Source organism: Mirounga leonina, unplaced genomic scaffold (assembly GCF_011800145.1).
Source record: "Mirounga leonina isolate KUSES-001 unplaced genomic scaffold, KU_Mleo_1.0 Mir_200, whole genome shotgun sequence".
Lineage (NCBI taxonomy): Eukaryota > Metazoa > Chordata > Mammalia > Carnivora > Phocidae > Mirounga > Mirounga leonina.
In genome coordinates, this window is record NW_023270503.1 from 3,329,031 (window position 1) to 3,344,340 (window position 15,310).

The 15,310-nt window shown below is 42.6% G+C and overlaps 1 pseudogene; it reads left to right on the forward strand.

Moving 5' to 3' along the window:
• The first annotated feature begins 13,672 nt into the window (after window positions 1–13,672).
• LOC118025246 lies at window positions 13,673–14,147 on the forward strand (annotated as a pseudogene).
• The last annotated feature ends 1,163 nt before the right edge of the window (window positions 14,148–15,310 follow it).

Consider the following 15,310-nt stretch of genomic DNA (forward strand, 5'->3'; position numbering starts at 1 on the left):
TGGATTTCTTTTGGATGTGATTCTGTGCTGAGACAGGGCTAAATATAGCCTAGTTTTATTTGGGTAATACCTTATACCTATTTTACAGGTTTGTCCAAGGCGGACCCTTGATTCTACCACACATTCAAACAGGACCAAGTGCTCTCTTGCCCAGATGTTGTAAGGAATGCCCAGATCCAAAGACACCCTCCAAAAGAAGAGCAAGTAACTAAGACTATGCACTCTTGCATAAAGACCTCAGAGCACAACGCACACCCCTTAACCAGAAAAGTTGTCAGTTACCAGGGATGCTCTTGCAGCCAGCAATTCCAGCCTCTAATTTTGATGAAAATACTTGCCGAGACTGAATTGGCACAAACAACGCACATTCACACCCAGCCAGCTGGACTCCAACTCAAGAGTACATGATAAAGCTCCAGAAGGTGAAGAGATTGATGCTATTTATGGGAACAATCTGCAGTCATCTTTCTGTTATAGGTCTGGGTGGAAATGGTGCAAGGGATAGAAGGAGCTATAAGGAGAAAGCAGCTACTGAAATGCCTCAAGCCCACACAGGAGCCAACGCTCCCAGGAGACCCTGAGTGCTGGGGACAGAGAACAAGATAGTGAGTTTGCAAAATGACCCTTGTAAGAAGCAATTATTAGCTCATATGCTCACTAGACAAGGGAAACACTTTTCACAGCATCCAAAGAAAGAAACGAGAGACAATGAAGCCAGATAAAATAGGGTGAACTGATGCAACCAAAGCTAAGACAGAATGAGTGGAAATTATAGCCAATCTCTAAGGGAACTAGAGCAGATGTTTCCATCAGGTTCTCAAATGCTGCTTCCCAACACCCCTCCCCCTCTCATCTTTACCTCCTTCCCAGCACTGCATTCTGCTCTGCAGATATTCCATCCACCTATTAGTTCATCCAGCTGACCTTGACTAAGCACAGTCTCCATGCCAGACCCAGGACAAAGCTCTGGACATACAGAAGTGAAAAAAACACATTTAAGACCAGATTAAGAAAACCCTCCCAGGCCTTAAGCACTGAAGAGATTATGGTGTCCCCTTCCCAAAAGAAAATTCAAAATAAGATTTTATTTTTCAAAATGCCACAAAACCTTACATATATGCTCAAATTAAAATAGCTTCCTTCTAGATTTAAGGATGACAAAATTCTGGGTACGTTAATTAAAGATGAATGTTTCTTTGGCTTTCACTTTGGTGTTCTTGCTTTGCTGGTGTCTTAAGGGGTGACCAGCTGTGGACACTTTCCCTGCCCTTTAAAAGCTCATGGGGGACGACTCTTGCTTTTCTGGCCGCCATGACTGCTCTTCTCTTTCCCAATTTCTGGTAGTCGTCATGGTTATTAATGAGTGAAAGGAAGATGAGGTGGCAACAAGGAAGAAATTGGTATTCTGGAAAAAGAACCAGCCTGCTTGCTGACAAAATTCCACAAAATCATTGTGGGATGCTGAATCAGGATGCTGAATGAGCTTTTGGTAGTTGTGCTTCAGGGTGTGGAGATGGTTTTAGAGAACACCAAGATATTAGGGAGAAGGAATGGCTTCCATCTTCTAAATCATTTTGTACCTTGACCACCACCTAGAATATAGAAGCTGGGAGGTTATATGACCCCAATCATAAAGATACGGCCTCAGTAAATGTGGCCTTCTATACCATAGCCTTGAGCACTAGAATTACAAGTCACTTCTTAAAGCTGAACTCGGGTACCAGTGGAGCCCAGAGACGAAAGTGTGGGGACAATGTTAAACCAGGCAGGACTTGGTGGATAGCAGGTCCAGCAAAAAGCAGTACAGGAATGGATCAAGGCCAGGAAGGAAAAACAAGTTCTTGAGATGGCTTCTACGAGCCAAAATAATTGGGATTGGAGCCTGGGAATTGCAGAAAAAGAAAGTTTCCAAAGTTAAAAGCCAATGATTTACTAACTAGAGTTGTATTCTAAAGCAAGATGAAGTAGCCAAAGGGTACTTTGTCAACATGTTAGCAAGGTGGGGTAGGTTGTTTGTTAGGAGGCCCAGATGGCGTTTTGGCTACTGGGCCCAACAGAATGTTGTTCAAGTGGCAGTCCCCTCCCAGTTCTTAAGTCATGGATGGTTAGATAAACTCAGAGCTGAAAGATGTACAATGAGTTAAGTAAGATTAGAAGTGTCTGGGCTATATCTCTGACTTGTGGTTGTTAGTCAAGTGAAGAACAAGGGCCCAAGACTTTTGGATCTCATGGAAACATAAACATTCTTTATTTATTTATTTATTTATTTGACAGAGAGAGACACAGTGAGAGAGGGAACACAAGCAGGGGGAGTGGGAGAGGGAGAAGCAGGCTTCCCGTGGAGCAGGGAGCCCGATGCGGGGCTCGATCCCAGGACCCTGGGATCATGACCTGAGCCGAAGGCAGACGCTTAACGACTGAGCCACCCAGGCGCCCCCATAAACATTCTTAAAAATCAAGATGAATATATAGATATGTATTGTTTTACCTGCCTCAAAGAGTACTCTCTCTCTTTGGAAACTGCTCTTCCCCATTCCAAACATAGTTATGGTCCAATCATAGTTTCTCCATTCTCCAGCTACAGGACTGGCACACAACCCAGGCTGGTCTCTGCCATTAATATGGTGATTGGTTCAGGGATGGTGTGTACCCCAAGCTAGAATGATCAGTTTCTAACCGGAACTAACGGGAAGGTGATTTCTTCTCTGTTCAGTTAGAAGACTGTATGGATGAAAGCCTAGACTTGCCTGAAGACAAAGTTCCAATTTAGCGGGGACAAATGAATTTTGAGAAGGAAGCCAACATGCAAATAGAGAGAACAGGTTATACAGGAGTGATCTGAGGTTAATTTCAGTCATTCCTGAGGGCAGCTCCACCTCTGCCCTCCATGGTTAGCTTGAGGAGGCAATAAAGACTGGTTTCCATTTAAACTAGCTTCAGCTGTGTTTCTTTAACTCTATCCAAAGAGTCCTATCCTAGCAAAGCTAATCTGGAATATTCCTTGAAATTGATTGCCTGGGGAATTGATATAAAGTTATACAAGTACCATCACACCCCAACTAGAATGGTTAAAAATTTTTTATTTTTTTATTTTATTTTTTTTTAAGGATTTTATTTATTTATTTGAGAGAGAGAGAATGAGATAGAGAGAGCATGAGAGGGGGGAGGGTCAGAGGGAGAAGCAGACTCCCCGCTGAGCAGGGAGCCCGATGCGGGACTCGATCCCGGGACTCCAGGATCATGACCTGAGCCGAAGGCAGTCACTTAACCAACTGAGCCACCCAGGCGCCCCTGGTTAAAAATTTTTTAAACTGACAATACCAAAGGCAAAACTGTGGAAAAACTGGGACTCTCATACATTGCCGGGGAGTACAAGGTAAAATGGTAAAAATAAAACACTTTGGAAAGCTGTTAGGCATTTTCTAATAAAGTTACACATACACTTCTCCGATGAGAGCAAATCCACTTCTAGGCATTTATCCAAGAGAAATGGAAAATATATGTCCACAAAAAAGATATACAAGATTTTTCATAGCAGCTTTATGAGAGCCCCAAATTGGAAACAACCCAAAAAAGAATGAAAACAAATTGCATATGCTCATACAATGACCTAACACTTAGCAATAGAGGGGAATGAATTACAACATGGCTAAATCTCAAAAACATTATACTGAGCAAAAGAAGCCAGACACAAAGGAGTACATAACTGTATAATTTCAGTTATTTTAAGTTCTAGAATAGACAAAATGAACCTATGGTGATACAAGTCAGAACAGTGTTTGTTGGGGAGAAGAGATCGAAAGGAGGCACAAGGAAACTTTCTGAGGTAACAGAGATATTCTATATTTTGATTAGGGTGGCAGTTACATTAATCAATATATTTTTCAAAGCTCATCAAACAGTTCACTTCAAATCTGTGCATTTTGTTATATGTAAATGATATCTCGATTTTTTAAAAGAATGTTTGTATACCTTTGTTCACAGTAGCATTATTCACAGTAGCCAAAAGGTAAAAGCCATCCAAGTGTCCATTGACAGAAGAATGGATAAATAAAATATGGTATATACATACAATGGAAGATTATCTAGCCCTATAAGGGAAGGAAATTCTGACATATGCCACAACATGGATGAACCTTGAGGACATCATGCTGAGTGAAATAAGCCAGCCACAAAAGGACAAACACTATATGATTCTACTTAGATGAGGTACCTAGAGTCAAATTCATCGAGACAGGAAGTAGAATGATGGTTACCAAGGGTGAGGGGAGGAGAGAATGGGGAGTTATTCTTTAATGGGGACAGAATTTCAGTTTGCAAAACAAAAGGAGTTCTGAAGATGTACGGTGGTGAAGGCTGCACAACAGTGTGAATGTATTTAACATCACTGAACTGTATACTTAAAATTGTTAAGATGATAAATTTTAGGGCGCCTGGGTGGCTCAGTTGGTTGGGCGACTGCCTTCGGCTCAGGTCATGATCCCAGGGTCCTGGGATCGAGCCCCGCATTGGGCTCCCTGCTCTGCGGGAAGCCTGCTTCTCCCTCTCCCACTCCCCCTGCTTGTGTTCCCTCTCTCGCTGTGTCTCTCTCTGTCAAATAAATAAATAAAATCTTTAAAAAAAAAAAGATGATAAATTTTAAATTATATGTATTTTACCACAAATTAAAAAAAAGAGTGTTGAGAAAAGGCTGCCCACGAATTGACATGAAGTTGTCTACCTTTTGCTTTGCCAAGTAAGCATCCTGAAGAACTATAACTTGCCATCTCATATGCATTATGCATTTCATAAAAGGAGGTATGTTTTTGAAGTTAAGAAATGTAAGAAGGACATAGCCTCAGGATAAAAAAACAGTTCTTTCCCCAAAATGACATTTGGGTATGTTCTCCCATATTATTCTTACTCTTTTTATTTCATTACTGGTGAATTAAAAAAAAAAAAAAACACAACTTCCCAGATTAGCACCAATTGGAAGACCAGAGACCGGTAGATACTACCAAGTAGGGATTGATGGCAGCACCAGCAGTAGAAATCCTGAGCCCACCAAACCATTATTCTGAGCCAATATGACATTTCTAGTGTCCTGAAAGCACACTTTCTTTCATATGGAAGAATTTAATGCAAAAATGGCCCAGAGACAGCTACTGAAAGACTGAAGACCAGAGAGACCTCTTGACCAGAGGATGACAGTGAAGACAGCTGGGGAAACTGGGCTCTCCTCCCCCTGACGCCATCGGATACCACACTGGTGATTCTCCTACACCTACGTTCTAATTTGCGTGCTTTTAACGGGGGCACTGCTTAGCCAGCAAAAGCTCCGGCAGCTGTGGTTTCCCAGAAGCCAGGAAGTGAATCAACCCAAAGTTGATGTAGCTAGGGAGGCTGAGCTTGTCTGGGTGGTGGTAAGGTGAGAAAAAATATATAACAAGTGTGAAACCACAAGGAAATGCATAGTTGGTTTCGAGGTTCAGCCTCTACAGCAGAATCTCAGAAAATCCTGGGAGCCTGAACACTAAGTAAGCTTCATGCACCTGCCAAGGAAAGAAGCAAATGGGCACTGCAAAGTGAGGTGGTCTAGGAAGTCTCAGGGTCTACAGTCTACCCACTTCGTATTCTTTGAGTGGCATTAAAATACTTTTTAAATTAGCATACCAAAATTCCTTAATGATATAGACAAAAGGATTTATGTATTAGAAAAGCAAGACACAGTTGAAAGGAATCCATGCCATGTGATTAATATGATACTCCTAGCATTTGTATACATACATATCAAATAAGACTTTATTTATTTTTTTATTTTTATTTTTTAAAGATTTTATTTATTTGACAGAGAGAGACACAGCGAGAGAGGGAACACAAGCAGGGGGAGTGGGAGAGGGAGAAGCAGGCTTCTTGCCGAGCAGGGAGCCCGATGTGGGGCTTGATCCCAGGACCCTGGGATCATGACCTGAGCCGAAGGCAGACGCTTAACGACTGAGCCACCCAGGCGCCCCAAATAAGACTTTAAAACCATTTTCTGTGTTGTTTCCTCCCGTGTAAGTAGCTGCAATGTCAGAAAAAAAGTCTGTGTTAAAGCACATTTTAAAAAACAGTCACACACGGTCAGAAAAATCACAAATAAGGACAAGACACTTTTTCATGCCCTACAATGGAGATTCCCTTTTACCATGCTCAAGCTCTCATACTCTATACCAGTTTGTGCTCCCACAGAGAGGCCCTTCTCACCCTGCTTGGGCTCTGACACCCTTGCCAGGTCACCTCCATGCATGGACACTTTCGCCATCTGGCTCAGACTCTCACACCCTGCCCTCAGCCACCGCCATCACCACCCAACGTGGATACCCTTCTCACCCTCACAGGCTCCAACGTCGTGTACTCAAGAAGCCCTCCAACACCAGTACTTTGCATGGACTCTGACACCTACCCTGTGTGGGGCTGCTCCTCTGCATGGATGCCCTCCTTGCTCCACTCAGGCTCTGACATCCTGTGATGGACCACACCACCACTTCCATGTCCTCCTCACTTAGCACGCTGGCTCTTTGTTCAAACATGGAGGACCTCTTTTGTAACGATCTGTAATGGTGTTGCTTTATTTCTATATTTACATAGATGACTAGTCCTGTTATATCACATTTCCCCCATTCCCTAGTTTTTTCTTCTGAAATGTCTTAATTGCCTGGATTTCATCATTAGGTAGCTTTTGCAAAAAGTATTTCTATATTGCCTTACCTGAGCTAAGCCTAACCACGTGTCAGACTCTTTGTTGGTTGCCTTCATACACAGGTAGATACTGGGCTGGGTATAAAATTCCTGGGTCACACTAATTTCTCCTTACATTGCTCTATCATGTTCTGGCATGGACCATTGCTGTAAATAAGTTTGAATCCAGCTTTACCTCTTCCTGTTACAAGTGACTTGTGTTTTTTGCCTAGATGTATGTAGGATTATTCATTCGTTCATGAAGTTTAGTCATTTCATGTGACTATGTCATGTTTTTATGCCTCTTATATTAATTTTTCCTACAACACAGTGTATGATTTAAATTTGTAGATTCTGTTCTTCATTTCAGGGAACTACTTTTCTCTTCGAATATTTTTTTTTAAAGATTTTATTTATTTATTCATGAGAGACAGAGAGAGAGAGAGAGAAGCAGAGAGAGAAGTAGGCTCCCAAGGAGCAGGGAGCCCGATGTGGGACTCGATCCCAGGACCCTGGGATCATGACCTGAGCCAAAGGCAGATGCTTAACCATCTGAGCCACCCAAGTGCCCTCTCTTCGAATATTTTTATTCTCAATTTGTTCAGCTCTCTACTTCAGGGACACCACGTATATACATGGTGGATTTCTGTTGTCTTTTCTCAATGTGTATCATTTCTGTGACTGCAAAATTCTACATAGATGTAAAATGTCTAAGTTTGAGCTGCTGTAGCAAAAATACCATGGACTGGGTGGCTTACAAATAGAAAATTATTTCTCTTAGTTCTGGAAGCTAGGAAGTCCAAGATCAAGGTGCCAGCAGATTCGGTGTCTGATGAAAGTCCACTTCCTGGTTCATAAATGTCTTCTCACTGTCCTCACATGACAGAAGGGGCAAGAGAACTCTGTGGGGTCTCTTTTATAAAAGAGGTCTCTGTCCTCATGACCTTATCACCTCCCAAAGGCCCCACCTCCTAATGCCATCACGTTGAGGGTTAGGATTTCAACATATGAATTTTGGGGAGATGCAAACATCCAGTCTATAACATAAGGATAATCATCATTATTATAGGTATGATCCAAATATGGGAATTTTGGGGCACCTGGGTGGCTCAGACGGTTGAGCATCTGCCTTCGGCTCAGGTCATGATTCCGGGATCCTGGGATCGAGCCCCACATTGGGCTCCCTGCTGAGCAGGGAGCCTGCTTCTCCCTCTCCCTCTGCCTGCTGCTCCCCCTGCTTGTACTCTGTCTCTGACAAATAAAAAATAAAAAATCTTTTAAAAAAACCCCACAAATATGGGAATTTTAATGTTCTTTCTCAGCTCAGGTCTCAAAACTTTGTGGATAGTCTTTAGTATGTGTGTGAGTGTGTGTGTGTGTGTGTGCGTGCGTGTGAATGTGAGTATATAGTTTTTATATGAAACATTAGAAAAAACCCAAACACGCTGCATGGTGCCACTGTTTATAGAAATATTGAAGGGGAGAAAACAACACTTATTTGGGGACAGATATAACACAAGGTCCAGGCTTTATAAGTATGTGAATGTGTAGTCTCTGATATAGTAGGCTGAGATAAAAGATACCACAGCAGCCAATTTGTTTGCCAAGAACTACAGAGACCAGACGATAATTAGAACCAATTTTTATTTAATGCTTAAATAATGCTTAAAAACGGTATAAGGCGAGGATATAAGTACTTTATGTGGCTCATTCAATTAGCACAATAACATTATAAAATAATTATTATTAGGCCATCATTTAATAATGGCAGGACTAAGTCTTAGGAGGATTAAGTAAGTCTCCAGAGTTGCCTTACCAGTGAGTGGTAGAGTGGGTTTGGAATTTGAGTTTCCCAGAGCAGTGTCTCCACCTTAAGCCTCCGGATTCCCTCTCTCACCCATCTTCTGCTACTGTGGGAAGTCCTTAAAGGAGAAAGAGAGATATGTGTGCCTCTAAAGGGTAGTCATATTTTAAGAAGTCAAATCCGTTGTCTCCCATGAATGTATATTATCTTTACAGCAATATGTTAGAACTGTAAAACATATGGACTGGAAAGTCGATTTTAGCCACTGTCACCCACTCTCTTTTTTTCAACTGCTCCTTTGATCTTCTCTCTTAAGGTCCCAAAAGGCACTCAAGTTCAACATGTTTAAAATGAAATTCATTGTTTTACGGCCCAACAACCTTTTTGTCCTCAGTTCAGTTATTGATACCTCCTTCCCCTTGCTCTGTATTTTTTTTAAATGGTGGATTTTTTAAAAAAGACTTTATTTATTTAAGAGAGAGAGCAGGAGCAGGAGGAGGGGCAGAGGGAGAGGCAGACTCCCCACTGAGCAGGGAGACCGGTGTGGGTCTCGATCCCAGGACCCCGGGATCATGACCTGAGCTGAAGGCAGATGCTTAACCAACTGAGCCACCCAGGTGCCCTTCTCCTTGCTTTCTAAATGCCATTAGTAACCAAACCTTTTTGCTGTCTTCTCATCACCTCATTTTCCTGAAACTGTCCCTTTCCATTCAAAATGTCACCACCCTAACTCATTCTCTTACTACCACTGACCTGGGATGTTGCGAGGCGGACTGACTGGTCTGGGTCCTAACATCTTTTTGCCTCTCTCTTCCTTTATCTCCTACACAGGCTCAGACTTCCCTCTCAATAAAAATGCTTGAGCATGAATCTCTAGTATATTTCTTTATTTCTAAGTAATGTACGCATATGACTAAACATAGATGAACACTGTAAAATGTGCAGAAAAATATAAATTAAAAGGAAATAGAGAGGAAATGAGTATTTTTAAATTTTTATTTGACATCTCAGAGATACAAAACATTTTTGTTCTCTCTATACCTGAATAAATTTCACTGTTTTTGTTTTAATGTTGGTTTAATAATTTGTGACTCAGAGATTCACAAACATGTTTCTAACTTCGGTTTATTTTGAAAAAAGGTTTTATTCATCACTATGGCTGAAAAAAAGAGTCTCACAAAGTAATGTAGTATTAAAATGCACCAAAAAAGCATTACTAGGTCTTAATACTCATTTCCATCCACCAATTATGCAGTTTTATCAAAATTCAGCCAATAAATGTACTGTCAAAGAGTTATTCTTGCAAGCCAATTGAAAGGTATTGTAAACCTATGTCTGGAATATGAATAGATCAGAGGACTTTGTTTCCAAAATTTTTTAAGCATGAAGATTCAAATGTTTCCTAGGTGATAATACAGTTATATCAATTTCAGGGATAAAATAACAATGGAAACATTTCCAGGCATCCATTTTCTTTCTTTCTTTCTTTCTTTCTTTTTTTTAAGATTTTATTTATTTATTTGACAGAGAGAGACACAGGGAGAGAGGGAACACAAGCAGGGGGAGTGGGAGAGGGAGAAGCAGGCTTCCCGCGGAGCAGGGAGCCCGATGCGGGGCTCAATCCCAGGACCCTGGGATCATGACCTGAGCCGAAGGCAGACACTTAACCACTGAGCCACCCAGGCGCCCCTCCAGGCATCCATTTTCAAAATGGTCTCTCAATAAAGAGTTTCTTTGCAAAAGCAGTTACTTTTACATTGCACCACCTTTTCTTTAAAGATAATGTCTAAATGTATTTATTATTTTAATATCTGCTAGGTAGCATAGTGTTTACTTTTTAAAAAAGATTTTAATTATCTATTTGAGAGATAGAGTGAGCATGAGCAGGGGGAGAGGCAGAGGGAGAAGCAGACTCCCCGCTGAGCAGGGAGCCCGATGTGGGGTTCCATCCCAGGACCCCAGATCTTAACTGACTGAGCCACCCAGGCGCCCCTATAATTTATCTTTAAATTGGCAATTCTTTCTTTTTTTTTTTAAAGATTTTATTTATTTATTTATTTGAGAGAGAGAGCACATGAGAGGGGGGAGGGTCAAAGGGAGAAGCAGACTCCCTGCCGAGCAGGGAGCCCGATGTGGGACTCGATCCAGGGACTCCAGGATCATGACCTGAGCCAAGGCAGTCGCTTAACCAACTGAGCCACCCAGGCTTCCTAAATTGGCAATTCTTTTAAGTCCTCTACCCCAAAGTGACCTATGAGCCTGTTTGATACAATTGATTTTTACAGTCTCTCCCTAGCTCATTATACAATATTACAAAGATTCTACTACTTAGGGGCGCCTGGCTGGCTCAGTCTGTAGAGCATGGGACTCTTGATCTTGGGGTTGTGAGTTTGAGCCCCACCTCGGGCACAGAACTTACTAAGCAACAACAACAACCAAGGTTCTACTACTTAAAAGTCTTGGGTTTTTGGTTTTGTTTTCATAAAAATGGCCTTAACAATGATACCCTAGGGCACACGCGTTCCTTGCAGGAGACTTCTCTCATGTATGGTAAGTGTGGCTGCCAGCAACAATCCATACAGTAGATTTCAGAAAAGTTTCATTTTTTTAAAGAAAAATAAATAGATGGGGCGCCTGGGTGGCTCAGTTGGTTGGGCGACTGCCTTCGGCCCAGGTCATGATCCTGGAGTCCCAGGATCGAGTCCCGCATCGGCCTCCCTGCTCGGCGGGGAGTCTGCTTCTCCCTCTGACCCTCCCGACCCTCCCCCCTCTCATGTGCTCTCTCTTTCATTCTCTCTGTCTCAAATAAATAAATAAAATCTTTAAAAAAAAAAGAAAAAAGAAAAAAATAGAAATTGTAATATTTTTTTCTGTATCCCAGGTAGCATCTAATATAGCCCCAGGAATGAGCACACATACCCCCTCTGGAGACCCCTGTTGCAAAGCATGGCTCTGATTCTATTGTTCTTCCGCCAGTAGGCCAACACCAGCAACTCACTGTTTGGCCTGAGCCAGTCTTTCTGCTGGGCACAATCTGACCTTAGCATCTTAGTTGCCAGTTATAATTTTCCTGCCTTGTGTCCTCATTCTTCAGTGCTTCGGTTTGAGTCTCAGACCTAAAAAATAAAATAAAATAATAAAATAAAATAAAAGCAAATACTACAGAGCTTCCTCCTGGCCTAGTACTGTTCTAAAAAATATATTTATTTAATCATCATAACTCCATGAAATAATAATACCATTACCCCCATTTTACAGAAGAGGAAACAGAGAGATGACATAACTTCTCCAAAGTTAATACCTAATAAGTGATGGAGACGGGTGGGTTCAAGTCTATGCAGTCTAACTCCAGAGCCTGTGCTTACAACACCTCATTTCTCTGCTCTGTCTCTTGCCAGTGTGCCTGGCTAATTGTGGAAGGGGTGGAGAGGCATTTCTAAGCCCGACAGCTTTCTGCCGATAACATGGCCAGGACTACACATCCAATACCAAGTTCAACATGAGGCAGTGCTGCTTCTGAGTAGGTCAGGTACTCAAGTTCAGAAACACTGGCTTTGGTTGGGAGCCGGAATACAAAAGTCTAGGAGCCAGAGATGGTTCAAAAGCTAGAGTGAAAAACGGGCTGTTGCTGACTCCAAGAAAAAAGACCTGGTAGCCAAGAAACAGACTGACCCAAGAATATAAACAACAGCCACCAGTTCTTAACGTTTCTATGTCCAAACACTGTCTTATTCACTTTTATGTTCATTGCTCCTCTGACTCCCACAATGACCCTGTAAAAAAGGTACTATTATGTTTTCATTTTCTAGACAAAGAAAACGAGGCTCAGGGCGCCTGGGTGGCTCAGTCGGTTAAGCATCTGCTTCGGCTCAGGTCATGATCCCGGAGTCCTGGGATCGAGTCCTGCGTTGGGTTCCTTGCTCAGTGGGGAGCCTGCTTCTCCCTCTCCCTCTGTGCCCTCTTTCTCTCTCTCTGAAATAAATAAAATCTTTAAAAAAAAAAAACCCACAAAATATCTATTTAAAAAAAAAAAAGACGGCACCTGGGTGGCTCAGTTGGTTGGGCGACTGCCTTCGGCCCAGGTCATGATCCTGGAGTCCCAGGATCGAGTCCCGCATCGGCCTCCCTGCTCGGCAGGGAGTCTGCTTCTCCCTCTGACCCTCCCCCCTTCATGCTCTCTCTATCTCATTCTCTCTCTCAAATAAATAAATAAAATCTTAAAAAAAAAAAGAAAGAAAGAAAGAAAGAAACAAGACTCAGAAAGCTCACATAATTTTCCTAAGCTCCGTAACTAAATTAAGTGGTTCAGCTAGGAGTTAAACCAAGGTATGTCTGAATTACATATGCTAAAGGGTGACTTGTTGTGGAAGAGTTCTACCATCACCAGCCTCTCCCTACTTTCCATTATATGCCCAAAGCCACCCTAAATAAATACACAGTCTAAGGAAACACAATTTGTTAATGCTGCAAATGCAATTTCAACACAAGACCTCCTTCCAACCAGATTGCTACACCCTTGAGCTGCCCCAGTCTTATTCCAAAGGCGGGTTGGGAAGCGTCAACGGGTCTGAGACACAAGGGTAGACGTGATCTTGCACCGTCCTTTCTCCAACTTTGGACTGTGGACAAGTGACACGGAGAATCAGGAACTGGTTGTGGTGGCTGGTGGCGCCGTGGTGGCAGAAATATCCACTTGCAGGGGCTACGGTTTTAGCAGTGAGGCAGTGTCCAGGGCCTCTGGGGAGCACGATCCAACCTGTGGCATTCAGTGGTTCCACAGTTGTAGCCACAGGATCTTCCCGGACTGATTTATAGTAATATTTAGGCTGTGGTCCTGGTTACTGCTGGAACACCCCTCATTCTGACGATTCTCAGAGCCTATTTCTCCATCAGTCCCAGCAAGATCGCTTTAGTAAATTTTCTTTCGTGCTTAAATCACCTAGTGTTAGTTTCTGCTGCTTGCAACTAAGAACACCGACTGAACAATGATTAAATTTGCATTTTCATTGCCACTATCCCAGGGCACCATATTTCCAAAAGATTTTAAGAAGAACTAGTAGTTCAGGCCTCCTCGCCACCGTCACTCGTCACTCACTAACGCCAGGGCCGCCTCTAGCTTGCCAAGCCCAGCCCAAGGAGAAGGGGGGTAATTAAGGAGGTCTTTGTACCATGGCTGGTACAAAGCAGACTGCCTGCAAATGGACCTGTGGTAAAGCACAGAGGAAGCCAGTGGCTACAAAAGCCGCTCGCAAGAGTGCGCCCTCTACTGGACGGGTGAAGAAACCTCATCGTTACAGGCCTGGTCCCATGGCACTCTGAAATTAGACGTAATTAGAAGTCCATCAAACTACAGACCTGTACCCCTGAAATAAATAATACATTATATGTTAATTAAAAAAATAAGTCCACTGAACTTCTGATCCACAAACTTCCTTTCCAGAGTCTGGTGTGAGAAATTGCTCAGGACTTCAAAACAGATCTGCACTTCCAGATTGTAGCTATTGGTGCTTTGCAGGAGGCAAGCGAGGCCTATCTGATGGGCCTCTTTGGAGACACCAGCCTGTGTGCTATCCATGCCAAACATATAACAATTATGCCAAAAGACATCCAGCTAGCACCTGGCCTATGTGGAGAACGTGCTTAAGAATCCACTATGATGGGGGGCAACCGGGTGGCTCAGTCAGTTAAGCGTCTTACTCTTGATTTCAGCTCAGATCATGATTTCAGGGTCGTGGGATCAAGCCCCACGTCGGGCTCTGCTCTCAGCACAGAGCCCGCTTGTCTCTCTCCCTCTGCTCCTCCCCCCACTTGTGCTCCCTCTCTCTCAAACAAATAAATAAAATCTTAAAAAAAAAAAAGAAACTACTATGATGGGGGCGCCTGGGTGGCTCAGTCAATTAAGCTTCCTACTCTTGGCTTCAGCTGGGGTCATGATCTCATGGGTTGTGGGATAGAGCCCGGTGTGAGGCTCCAGTTGCTTGTTGGGGAGTCTGCTTGAAGCTTCTCTCCCTCTGCCCCTCCCTGCATGCTCTCTCTCTCTCAAATAAATAAATAAATAAATCTAAAAAAAAAAAAAAAGAATCCACTATGATGGAAAACATTTCATTCTTTTTTAAAAAAAATTCACTTCTTCCTGTTATTGGTAATTCTGAATGTTAGATATTTTTTTCCCATGGGATTAAAAGGCACCTAAGTATATGACTGCAAGTGGAAAAGTAGGGAGCAGAAATCAGGTATTGGCAGTTTTTCCATTTGTGTGTGTGTGTGTGTGAATTTTTAATAGAAAGGCAGGGACATAAAGCATTAACTCAAGTCAGAATGTTTCAGTGAACATGTTTCAGCAGTTCAACTTTATAACAATGACAAATAAACCTGTTAAGCAGTGGCTGGGTGGCTCAGTCGGTTGAATGTTTGCCTTCTGCTCGGGTTGTGGTCCCGGGGTCCCGGGATTGAGCCCTGATTCAGTCTCCTTGCTCACTGGGGAGCCTGCTTCTCCCGCTCTCTTCTCCCCTTCCCCTTGCTCATGCTCTCTCTCTCTCTCTCTCTAAAAAATAAATAAATAAAATCTTAAAAAAAACCACACACAAATAAACCTGTTAAATTTTTCTGGACAATGCCAGTATTTGGATTTTGGATTTTTTTTAAAAACAAGTAAATTTCTTTTTTTAAAAAGATTTTATTTATTTGACAGAGAGGAGAGAGTGAGAGTATAAGCCGGTGGTGCAGCAGAGGGAGAGGAAGAAGTAAACTCCCCGCTGAGCAGGAAGCCTGACACAGGGCTGGATCCCAGGACCCTGAGATCATGAC